General features: G+C 41.2%; 1 long non-coding RNA gene across 1 annotated transcript in view; it reads left to right on the plus strand.

The window, feature by feature from the left end:
• Positions 1-3,622: 3,622 nt before the first annotated feature.
• The window catches only part of LOC140255639 (uncharacterized), a 29,045-nt gene continuing 20,492 nt past the window's right edge, over positions 3,623-12,175 (plus strand). Inside the window, exon 1 of the long non-coding RNA XR_011904513.1 lies at positions 3,623-3,781. This is a non-coding gene — a long non-coding RNA (uncharacterized lncRNA). The remainder of the gene's footprint in view (positions 3,782-12,175) is intronic.

Consider the following 12,175-nt stretch of genomic DNA (forward strand, 5'->3'; position numbering starts at 1 on the left):
TGCAAGTCACAATTACTTAAAGAAATCAAGTATCTCCTTGGCATCTTCCTCTTTTTTTTTTTTTTTTTTTTTTTTTGTCCTATTATCTGTTAGGCAGAGAAGTCAGTGCCCATATCCACACGATTATCTCCACATCCAGCTGCCAAATTGTGCAAGTTGCTCTTCCTGGGCTACTGCTTGAGTAGCCACGTTAAAAGGCCTGTGCTTGCCCCTGACTGATGAGCACTCACAATTTGGGATCACCTTTCAGTCTGCAGAAGCTGAATGGTTTTAATCTTCCTGAAAAAGTCAGCTCAGCCATTTTAACCTGTATTTGTAGGCTCTGCTTTTGTGAGGAGAAGGTGTCGCGGTTTCATATCTGTTTGCTAAGCAGGTTTGCTTGCTGCTCCTAATCTTCCCTGTCTCTCTTCCATTTTGAGATAAACTAGCCATGGGAAGTTAGACCAGACAAAAACATTGTATAGGGTTTCATGTTCAGTGTCAGAGTACAGCTGTTAGTGGTGGACTTGCTCAAAGGCATTGTGCAAAAAGACAACTCACAGAATTTCATCAGCAGCGCAGACTGTTTTCTTTGGCCTTCAGATTCCTCCCTGATTTTAAGTACAGTTAAAATGTGTGCTGCTTTCTCTGCTATGAAATCTTCTTTCTCACGTTATTTCCTTCAACTTTGAAGACAGAGACTGAAAAAGAAGGCTGAAAAAAAGAAAAAGTTACAGGAAAATAATCACAACCCCATTTATGCATTTATTTGGGTTGCTGTCTTTAAGACCATCAGAGGTGTGGCTGGTCACATTGGGACACCTTTGGGCTGAGCATCAAGCCATTGTGTTCTGTTGAAGTAAGACCTTCAACGTCTGACATACAGCACCAGCTCTATGAATAGCACCAGCTGGCTGAAAGCCCTGATCCTCCCTTTTGCCTTGCAAAGTAATGCTGAGTCTGTGCAGGTAAATAGGTTGTCATCACCAGTGCCCCTGGTCACAGTGAGCTGCACCTACCTACAGGGGGGGTCACGTCTGTACTTTCTCTGTGTACTAAGCTGCTGCTGCTGTTCCTGTGAAAGCTCTGCCCAAGCACTGCCAGCATGCTGCCCTGTCCTTAGGGAGCTCTGGGCCACCCCACTGGGATAGGCACTGCCAGCTGCCACGTGGGACTCACACAGCAGCCCACCCAGCTCTGTGTTGGCTGGGGCTGGCCTTCCTTGCACCGTGTTGGCAGGTTGAGCAGTGAGGGGCAGGTTGCCCGGACCAGCCCAAAGGTACAGAGTCAATAGGCAATTCATGATTGCTCGAGGCTGTGCTTTCACTGCCCATCTCATCTGGGCTGATCTTTTTGACTTCTGGGCTGCATTTTCCTCATCTGTTGCTGGGAACATGCAGGCCTACACTTGCTGGGGGTTGGTGATGCATTTAGAAGCAATCTGGGTCTCTGCTTCTTGTACAATATTTTGGCCTACTCAGGCTGACCTTAGTAGATCTGTTCTGCAGGCATTGTGTACATGTGTTTTGTCTGTGTTATGCCCCATGGACTGGCCATCCCTGGTTTGTCTATAAAGGATGAGGAAAACTTCCGAAGGACCTAAATTTTCTATCAAGGGGGAAAAGGGTCAGAAGGAGTGAAAAAGAGAAGCCAGTGGAAAGATGTTCCAGCTGTATGCAACCCACTGGCTCTGCTGAGTTTTAAGTAGTGAGGGGACAAAGCCTCTGACATTTAAAAAAATGTAGATGGCATCCATGTGGCAAAAAATAGGGCAGTTGGGTTATCAGTATATGATGAGAATGTAAAAAAAGTAATTATTGTGTAGTTCTATAAATGAAATTGCACTGCAGCACAAAAGAAAAAGAAATAAAAGTCACAAATAAAGGCCAGTGAGTTACTTCAGGGGGAAAAAAATCTTCTATTATATGAATAGCAATATCATCTTGTTAGCTTAGCAGAGGGCTCTGGACACTTAAGGAAATTCTAAACATTTCCATATATTCTAGTCCAGGATGGAATTAAACTGTTGTAAAGCTTCCCTGGAAGCCAGCGTTTATCTAATATGTAAGCATATTTAGATTTCATTTTGAAATGGTTGTTAAATGCTATCCTTTGGCTGCACTCTATCCTTCATTCTTTTTTTTTTTTTTTTTTTTAAAATATTGGACTCTGAGATTTTGATGCATTAAAAAATGTGCTTTCAGAACTCGAAATGCCTGAATGACCAGTTACAGCATGTACTAACCCTGAGAGATATCCATTGAGTCTGCTCTCCTCCTTCAATTTGCTGGCTGTTTTTCCAGTCATGCCTTGCATTAATGTTCTACACTTAGCTAAACTGTGTGTTATATTTTAGATCTATTTTTGTTTTGTCTAAAAAATTTCCAAATTGACATTAAGTATTCAAGATGTAATCTCTGTAGCAGGAAACTAGTTATCAGATTCATACAAAACAACTGGGCAATAGAAATAACTCTGAGCAGAATGCATTTTTTCCTAGAATTAATTTAGAGGGAATGTAATGGCTGTGAAAGGTGCTGGATTGCAACATCAGAGAACCGAAGCTACTATTTAACCACAGTACGGTTACAGGATGGGAGATGGCTTTACAAGATTCGCAATGAGGTTTGACAAAATAATTGTCTCAGGTTTGGTGCCTTTCATCTCGCTGGAACAGGCAGCCTTTCATGTGGCACTCATACTCACTCTCGGGTTGTTGGCTTCTGCTGGGGTGGTGTAGGAACCCTTCTGTAAAAAGTGAGTGATTTTGCTGTGGGGATTGCTGGCTAACATTTGTAGTGTGGTTAAACTTTGGGGTGGACACTGTGACCTGCACCCCAGTGCACACTCTGCCACAACCTTTGTTATGTCCCCAGGTACCACAGGCATAGCAGTGGGCCCAAGCTTTGCATCTTTTGCTCTCTGAGGCCACCTGTTTCTTGGAGGAAGGAGAGGAGAGTGTACATGAGGTGCTACTGTTGAAGCTGCACCAAGATCAGGGCCCATCTTTTTTTTGACAGATAAATAGTTATCTCTGAAGGCCATGTATGATCCAAATGGTTTGAGCCTCAGTTCTAGGTAGTCAGATAGTCAGACAAGTATTTATCAAAAAGTGGGCAATATGTTGTATTCTAACTGGTAGCCTTGCCAGCAGCAGGAGCATTTTTCTTGATACACATTAAGCTTCAATTTATATTTGCCACTTGGTTCAGTTGATATTTTTGGTGTTGACGGTTTTTACTGACTTCATGAGGAGTGGGAGAGCCCTCAGAATAATTTTTACTAACTTCTCTCGAAGGGAGAGACTTTCATGTCTCAGTGTGGCTCCTGATGAGCTCACCAAAAAAGCAAAACCATCCTTGGGGTGCTTGACGTAAGCAAAAAGGGGGGAAACTGGGGGGGGTGCTATCCAGTAGACCCTCTGCCATGGGGAGGCCAGCAGAAGCACAATTGACAGGTCGGTTAACTCAATGCAAAGCTGACTCGTGCACTAACCCACTAGGAACCAGTTAAAAGCTTTCCTCCAAAGCTACATTCTTCTGCTTGTTGCGGTATGTTGGATAGGAGGCTGCATTCCCTTACACTGGAATTTCCTGTATTAGCACTGCACAGGAGTGGATTTATTTTGTAGTCCTTGAGATTTGAGCTTCATGGATTTTACAGCCTATATGTGCCACAAAACAAAGATTTGGTTTCTACCTAGGCTTTGCAGAAAGGATTACCATCTGCTGTCCTGTTGGTCTACCAAAGACTGATGCTCTTCAAGACTACAGGTGACCCTGACCAGGATTATCTCACTGAAGTGAGTATTATTGATGCTGCTCTCATATAGCTTCTGTTGGGTTTGGCATCAAATGCTGCTTTTTGCACTGATTTATAGAGTTAAAAGAAACTTTTTCCTTTTTGTTGTCACTTTGCAATGTAAACTGCTGAGGGAGCTCATGTTGCTTCTGTTGTAGCAGAAATATGTTGATTACAATATGTGTAATACTAAATTAGGCCAGGGTGTGGGCATCCTTCTTCAGTATTTTCCATCCTGAACAATCCTATGGTCCTCTGGGAGTGAGGGTTCAATACCTTGAAGGAATTGTCATAGATTCATCCTGTATTTGGGGCATTTTACAGGTGCCTGTGAACTCTTACCCTTTTCTTAAACTTACCTCAGCCTAGCCGTGCTGTAGTATTCCCACTTCTTAACTTAATCAGAATTAGCTTTCAGATATCCAACCCCTAGATTTATAGCTTCAGTGAAATGGAAGCAGGTTGCATAAGACATTCTACATCAGTGTGTAACGTGTTATACTCTACTTGTGGAAGAGTGGAAGATGTCTGCCTGATTTTGGAAATACTTTATAGTGTTATAGAGATGACAGGTTTTTCATTGTTCTGATAACGTCTTCCTGATCTGCAACTCTTAAGAAGCAAATCATTAGATTGTTGTGATTTTTAAATGTACGTAAGAGATTTTTCACTGTGATGTTGATTCAGGTCTTAGACTTGCACAAGACCCATGAGAGAGCTGTGGTTCTGTTGAACAGGTTTAGGCCCCTCTTTTCACTCACCTTTCTTTTTGCTTTGTGGAGGATTAATATTATATAAGCTGTAACTGTACTCTCCTCTCTACCTGTAATCCAGAAAACCATTTTCTTTTGTCCAAAGAAGGCTGCTGTGCTTCCCAGTAGCCAACATGTGTTTCCACAAACTAGTCTTTAGAGCTCCATGAAGAACAAGTCTCCACCCAAACGTTCCTCATGGAGCCTTTCTTTTATGCTGTTACAAACTATATGATTAAATTAGCCCCAGTAAACCAGCATGCCCTAACATCTGTGGAGTATCTCAGGTGAGAAATTTCAAGAGACCCTCCCTTAAAGAAACACTGCCATCATATCCCTGCTGCAGCTCCTGCTTTTCATTGCAGGAAGATGTTGCTGTGCTGGCTGATGTCATCACTTGAAAGCATTAATTTCATTTGCAAAATGCTGTGGTTTTTCTGAAGTGTGTGAACTTTCCTTAATTTCCTTTCTTGAAATGCGAATTAATGCTTTGTTTTCATCTGTATGGCCTTGGTATGTATCCTGCCTTTGTAGACAAGCCTTTAAAGCTATGTGGAAAGGGTGGCAGGTTAAAAAAAAATAATAAAAAAATCAGTTAGAGCAATTCAGTTTTATTTTCTGTGAGTTCTACTGATAAGAAGTGGTTCTTGCTGCTGGCACCCACATTGGTGCTCAGCTACCAGCCAAGCCACATGTCAAAGCACCAGCTAAGCCACTGAAAACAAACTGAAAGTAAAGTTGAGCGGTAGGAAACAGTTTAACCACAGTATACCCTTCCCTGCAGACAGGGATTCAGACCACATCTAATGCGCTTGGGCTGTGTGCTGGTGATGTGCTGCAATGTAAACACAAACAGAACTGTGGTGGTTAAAGTTTAGAATTCTTGTTCGTGTTTGAAACTATATGGCCTTTACTCCCAGAATTAGAATTGAGCCATGCAGTGTCCAGGTCAAGCTCTTTGAAGACCCAAGATTAAAGTTCCCCTTGTTTTATAGTTGCATCTGAATTAAATGTTAGTCACTCCTTGTTGGGAGACGTTGGGCTGCACGTCACTGAGAAGCTTCAGTCTGGAGGCAAGTGTGCTTCAGTGCCAAGGGAAATAATAACCGGATGGATGGAAAGCATCTGGGATTGATGTGGTTTAAAGGTGCTGTTCGTGCAAGCTATTATCAAGGAAGGAGTTAGGGAAGAGATTCACTCTTAAAATGCAGGTGCTCTAGTGCTTTCCCTGACAGATTTGTTCCAACAGTGTTTTGAATTCTGTTTAAAATTTGAAAGAGCTAAACCTTCAGGCTCTTCTCTTCCTTTCTTAAATTCATTTCCCTGTTTAGATGAAAAAGAAACATTTTGCAACTTACTTCAAACTTTCTTCAAAAGACCTGCTGGAATAGGAACATTCATGTGCAGCACACAAGCTGTAAACGAATGTTAAGCACAGCAGACGGAGCAATTCTAAGTGAGCTAATGGACAGGCATTAGACTGCCGGAATTTACCTAAGAGAAAACCTCAGGTGTGGAGGGACTGCCAGGCGGGGATAAAGCCCCAATGAATGCACCAAATGATGGAAGAGTATTACCAGAGTAAAGAGCTGCATGTGTAAAATAAATATCAAAATGGAGAAATAGTGCCAACAAAGATAATGAAAGGTAGAGAACAGTTTGGTTTGGTAACTGGTAGAGCAGCATGCACATGCAGCCTCTGCTGCTCCCTATGGGATCTTAGGGTGTTTGTCTCTCTCTCCCTCCCCCTCATTTTGGCATTTTTTCTCTCGCTAATGACTGTAGCTTAGCAGAGTTAACAGCATTAATGGGCAAATCTCCCTCCATCCAAACGCGGAACAGACTCTTTTGTAGCGCTCTGTCAGACGTTTTCAGGTGCGTACTTGCCTCTAAATTTCCGACAAACTGTTTTCCTCGTAATTTTTGACTGATGCTGTTAGGATCCTGGCTGCCGGTTCCTTTCCCTGGCAGTGGGGAAGTAGCAAAACAAATGGGTTGAGGTTTGCATGATTTGTGAATATGAAGGGAAAAAAAAAAAAAAAAGAAAAGATTTGTGTAAAAAAAAAAAAAAAAAAAAAAAAGAAAGAAAAGAAAGAAATACCCCACAGGAAAGAAATAATGGGCAATATGTTTCCTTTTGAACTTTTTTCAAAACAACCTCTGGAAAAGGTGTCATAAAGCCCCCAGAAATGAGTAACAGCACAGGGACAAAGAAAACTCTGTTACAGATGTCTCTGCAAGTCCATGAGCAAATTGTTTTTTTCTAAATAACTCCAGAACATTACATGGCCTTAACAAGTTTCCCAGGACAGGAACTCCGAGTTTATTACTTACTCACATTGTCATCAGAAATTAATTTTGTCCCTGAAAGACAAATTGGCTGGTAGCTTATGAAGTTAAATGGAAAGAACAAGTGAGCATCTGTTTCTTCTGCATTTTGTCTCCTTGGTGTCTTACATATAAATGAATCAGAGTGTTCAAACTTAAATTAAGATCTTTGGCTAGATAAACAGTTAAAACTGGTTCCCATAGCTACCTCTCACACATAGCTGTGATTGCATTATAATCCCCTAGTAATCAGGTCTAAATGAAAGAAAGATGATAAGGGTGCTATTTTCAGTTTTCAGTACTGATTTTTATTAGCTCTCAATCAGATCAGGACTGCTTTGCCTTTCATCACATTGTGGCAGTGTTTGTAGAATCATTAGAGTAATAAAGTGTAAATCTTACCGAGGTGCATTTTTCTTGAGGTGTTTTATAGAACGAAAACTCCAAAGATTACACTGGCGGGTACAGGAAAGATTTGTTTCTGCAACTGAAGTGAGGATGTAATGTATGCTATATTCATTTATTCTTTACCCAAGCGAATACCTAATGAATTACCTCGCCAAGGTAAAGCAAAAAATAAAAATGTCCAAAGAATCAGCCTGTCTGAACACGGTCCTAATGTACCGTAGACTGCAAGTACTGAGTTTAGTCATTTTTTTAATTTGCCTTATTATCTTGTATCATATCTCTCCCTGTGCATTACCATGCAGAAATGAATTACAGGCAAAACCACAAGCACTGCTATTACCAGCCTGCTGTTTTTAGTAAACTGGTGCAGCCCAATAAAACATCATGTTGCAGCAATATATAAGTATTTATTGTAGAGTAAATTTCAGCTGAACAAAAGCACACAGGGAGGCCTGATCCTGCTCATTCCAAAGGCAGTGGCAAAGCTGGAGCTTGGCTTATGCGTCATGTGTGCCTCACCTGCACCCTTGATTTGCAGTGTCCTTTAAGGTGAATTTTACTTAATAGCATTGCTTCTGAAAGTCTCCTGACTGCCAAATTTGGACAAACCTTCACCCAGCCCACAGAGGTGTTCCTGGGTGTTTCTGCACGCAGACCTATCCTTTAGCACAGAGATTGCTCTGTGTAGTGTTGCAGGAGTGTTCACAGAGTTTGCAGGTGTGCCCCACATTTGCAATTAACTCCCAGTTGCATACTGGATTGATTCTACTTTCCTATGCACTTTTATATATATATATATATCTGGTGAGTGTTTTGATGTATCATTCTATAGCATAACTAGCAACATCTCCCCATTTTAAATATTCAAATGTGATACCTTGTATATTTAATTGAGGAGTAAACTGTCCTAATAATTCAGTGCTCGATATTTACAGTCATCCACACAACTGTGGGAGTATAAGGTAGCAGCAGAAATTAGTCCCAACAGTACTTTTTAATTTAGAGTAGCAGGCAAACAGCTTTTCTGTTTTTCAATGTACCTGATGTAGGAATGATGCTAACGTTAAGATGAACAAGTTATGCTTACTTTATTTTTTATAAAAGATGGTTTTTTTTATTTTTTTTATTTTTTTTGAGCCATCAAACAGCGCTGTTTGTGAAGATACCGAAGGGTCAGATATGTTTGATGTTGGGATATGGAGTATTTTAGAATGGGGACCATTTCATATACAGAAACTGATATTTAAGATAATTAGCTATTGGGATTCACGTCAGGCAAAAAGGAATAAATCAGTCCATATGATGCTATAGATAAGGGAACAAAATTTATGCTTCAAATTTTAATCTGTTAAGACTTATACGATGCAGAGAGGCTCTCAGTCTAAAATGATTAATTTGCTACTAATATTTTAAATTACAAAAAGCCCCAACTCAAATGCTGTTGCATTAAAATCTAGGCAGACAGTATTTTGGTCACAAAGGTTTTGTGTGCGTTTGTATGTTGACACGCAAATGTACTATGTCTAGAAGATGTTGCTATGTCTAATGACACAAAAGAGAGTAAATTGTAGAGCCTGATTATCAACAGATAACAAGACATACTGTATATAAATAAATGCTCAGCATCAAAACCCATTATTGGATTAGCTATATAATCATGTTTCAGGCTGTAAGTCTGTGCTGACAAATGAACACTTTTCATTTGGCTCAAGGTCCTCATCAGCAACGGAACTAATTTTACATTCTCACCCATTAAGTGAATAAGATGTGGAAAAAGCTGTCTGCTTTTTGAAGTGTAAATTTGCTGCTACAGGCTGTGCAGACCAAAGCTCTTTTGAAGCAGTGAAATGAGATCATCTCTAGGGACATGTGAACCTGACAAAGTTTAGGTCATTTCTGTGGAAGGTATGGTGAGGGGGGAGAACCATTTGGATATGGTTTCAGTAGTGACTTATATGGGGCAATTTGGAAGATGCTGAACTTTACAAGGTTTTTGTTCAAATTTGTGAGAGAACTTGAACTGGAAGCACAGATGCAAGCTTTCAGCCCTCAGAGAGAAACCTCCATAAACATCCAAACTGGGTACATGGCCAGCACAGTGTGGGAGCACTCAGCAGGCTGTGTGCTGAGCCTCTGCTGCTCAGCGGGATGTAACCAAGCAGTTGTTAGGGTCTGGATGCTCCCCTCGCTTTCTCTGCTGTATGTACACTCTAAGGAGATCCAAAAACTAACTTGGGCGTTTTTCTGGAATGACTGGAGCTGGAGGAACTAGACCATCACATCTCCCACCCCTGGGAAGTCCCTCAGGAAAGGGGAAAATAGCAGCTCTGTTCCTCATCCAGACAACCTGGCCCCATAAATCATAGCCTGGCACCTGTGTGGGCTCACCCTCTGGAAGCTCCTGGCTGTAGGGGAACACATCCTGTGTGGCCAGAAGGGGACAGGAGAGAGGAGCTCAGCAAAGGTCCTCCATCAGCTGATGGAAGGGTTACAGCAGGCATGAGGTGGAGCACAGCATCGTCATTGTCATCAACCACAGCTCAAGCAAAGACGATGAAGACATTGCTGACACCAGCTTAGAAGAAAAGAATCTTGTGAAAACCACTTTATTTTTAAGATTTCCAGACACACAAAGCAGTGTTTAGCCACTGTTTAGGATCATGAAAAAAATATCCCCAGGCAGTGTTGAGTGTCTAACCACAGTGCTTTTCATTTGCGAACCAACTAAAAATTAAGGTAGGCTTTGATTGTTCATTAGTTAATTTGATTTCACCCCCTTCTCTTTCTTTGCTCACTGGAACTTTCAGTCTTGCTTGAAAAAAATTTGAAGTTGTTTCATCCACCGCTTTCTGATGCTTTATGGCCTATCAGTGGTCCATGGACTGAAGCTGGGTAGTGCTGTGTGCGTGTAATGAAGCTAAAGAAAATTATAGGAAACATAACCCGGCATATGTGCATGAAAATATCCATCCTTGGTATGCCCCTGTGTAAACAGGACTAGTTAAATCTTAGCTCAAGCACCCCGAGCATATGGTTTTGAAATTGTTTCTCTAAGAGTAATGGCTGTCAAGGATTAAAGATGTTTGTCAGGCACTTCTGTAAGGAACAACAGGTTTTTAAAAGATCCTCTGGGAAAACAATTAAACTGCTTTCTCCCATGGCATTTTTAACCAGAGGTATTTATGCATCATGTAGGAGCACCTGACCAGCAGAACTGAGCAGAAACCTAGGTGAGAAACCTCACTAGACTCCTCATCTGAAGAAACAAATGGAAATAACATGACCCAAAATAAAGTGAGATTAAAGAGAGATTTCATGCTCTCTTCCTAAGCTCACCATTCTGAATTTGCTGCTGCTGATGTCCTGATGGAGCCAGTGCCTCGTGCCCACAAACAGGAGCAGTTCTCTGCTTGCCTAAGCACTTTAGCTGTTGAAATAGCCCTCCTGCAGTCAGTGGTGATTATTCAGGACCTCACTTTCAGTTTCCATATCAAAATAAAGCTGTTAGTAATATTCCTATAGTTCTCTGGCATATTATGAAAGATAATTAGTTAATGTCTGCAAAAGACTTTGAAAGTATAAAATGGTGTGGAAGTTCCGAGTGTGATGCTGTGGGGGTTTCCCTTTCCCAGCTAAAGGCAGAATGAGTTAAAGTTAGCCAAGGGGGGAAAGAGAAACAAGACAGCCTTCATGAGCGTATCAGGGGAAAAGGAAATACTGGAGAGAAAATAGACCCATTAGTAAATGAGGAAGGAGCTGAAGTTAATTATGATTTTAAAATGGATGAGCAATAGAACTATTTTTTTTTTTTTCCTTTTCTTTTTTAATCGGTCTTTAACAACAAAAAAGTAAGGACTGGCAATTAGACAGAAGCAAAGACCTTGTGAAAACAGGTGTTTGATTAAAAAGCGAGGGGGAGAAAACCTGTAAAATGGGAATATATGCAAATGAGCAAATCTAGATGAAACTCATCTTAAGGTCTTAAGAGCAATGCGAAACTAATGCATTTTTTAAGTATTTACAAGTAGTGCGGAAAAAATGTGGCAGATGGGGAAGAGTCAGATCTGAAAAGAAAAAGCAACAAGCACCAAAAAAAAAGCTAATTTGTTTGGAAAAATGATACCAATGGATACTGACTGGTAAGTATTCCTGTGTCCTGAAAGTGAGAAACAGAACTGGGGTAAGCAAAGGAACACCATGTCTGTTGGGCTATAAGGCCACGCTACACAACGGAGGTTTCATGACTGAGTTACAAAGTACAGCAACGGGGAGCCCAGTACATATGTTGGGTCAGATCCTGAGCTGCTGCTCTGCCCCTTTACACCTGCAGGTCTAATTGTAACATCTGAATTTGAGTAAGTCATTTGACAAAAATACCTCGCAGACACATATCTGAGAAAAGAAATCCAAATTGGCTTTGATAGGAAAGGTGTCATTTGGGCTGGGAATGGCAGTATGAGGCCAAACAAAAGTGATCTGAAGATTTAGAGAGAGAAAAAAAAAAAAAAGAGTCTGGTTGTAAATATGTTATGATTATTTCAGCAGAAAAAAAAATGATTAAGACATAATTATAAAAAGAATACCAAGTTACTGTGTGAGCAGCAGAACTAGGGCACCGTGGCTCCTGGTGCATTCAGATGCTGTGCTTGGATTTACTGATGTTATAAAGCTTTTCTCCATGACAGCCCCTCCCCAGTCCAGGCAGGCTGGGGCCTTGCTGGGCCATAGCCTGTGCTGGGGACAACCCTCCTCTGCCCACCAGGGTCAGCTCTGTGTCCCCTCCAATGGGCAGTGGTCTTAGAGAGCTACATGGCTTTCAGATTCAGTCAAGGTCAAAATGGCCCATTTTCCCAAACTCAGAGAGTAATCGCATTTCCCATGTCTATTTCTTGGGAGCTCAAATTTAA

This window comes from Excalfactoria chinensis, chromosome 8, assembly GCF_039878825.1.
Source record: "Excalfactoria chinensis isolate bCotChi1 chromosome 8, bCotChi1.hap2, whole genome shotgun sequence".
In the NCBI taxonomy this organism is placed as follows: domain Eukaryota; kingdom Metazoa; phylum Chordata; class Aves; order Galliformes; family Phasianidae; genus Excalfactoria; species Excalfactoria chinensis.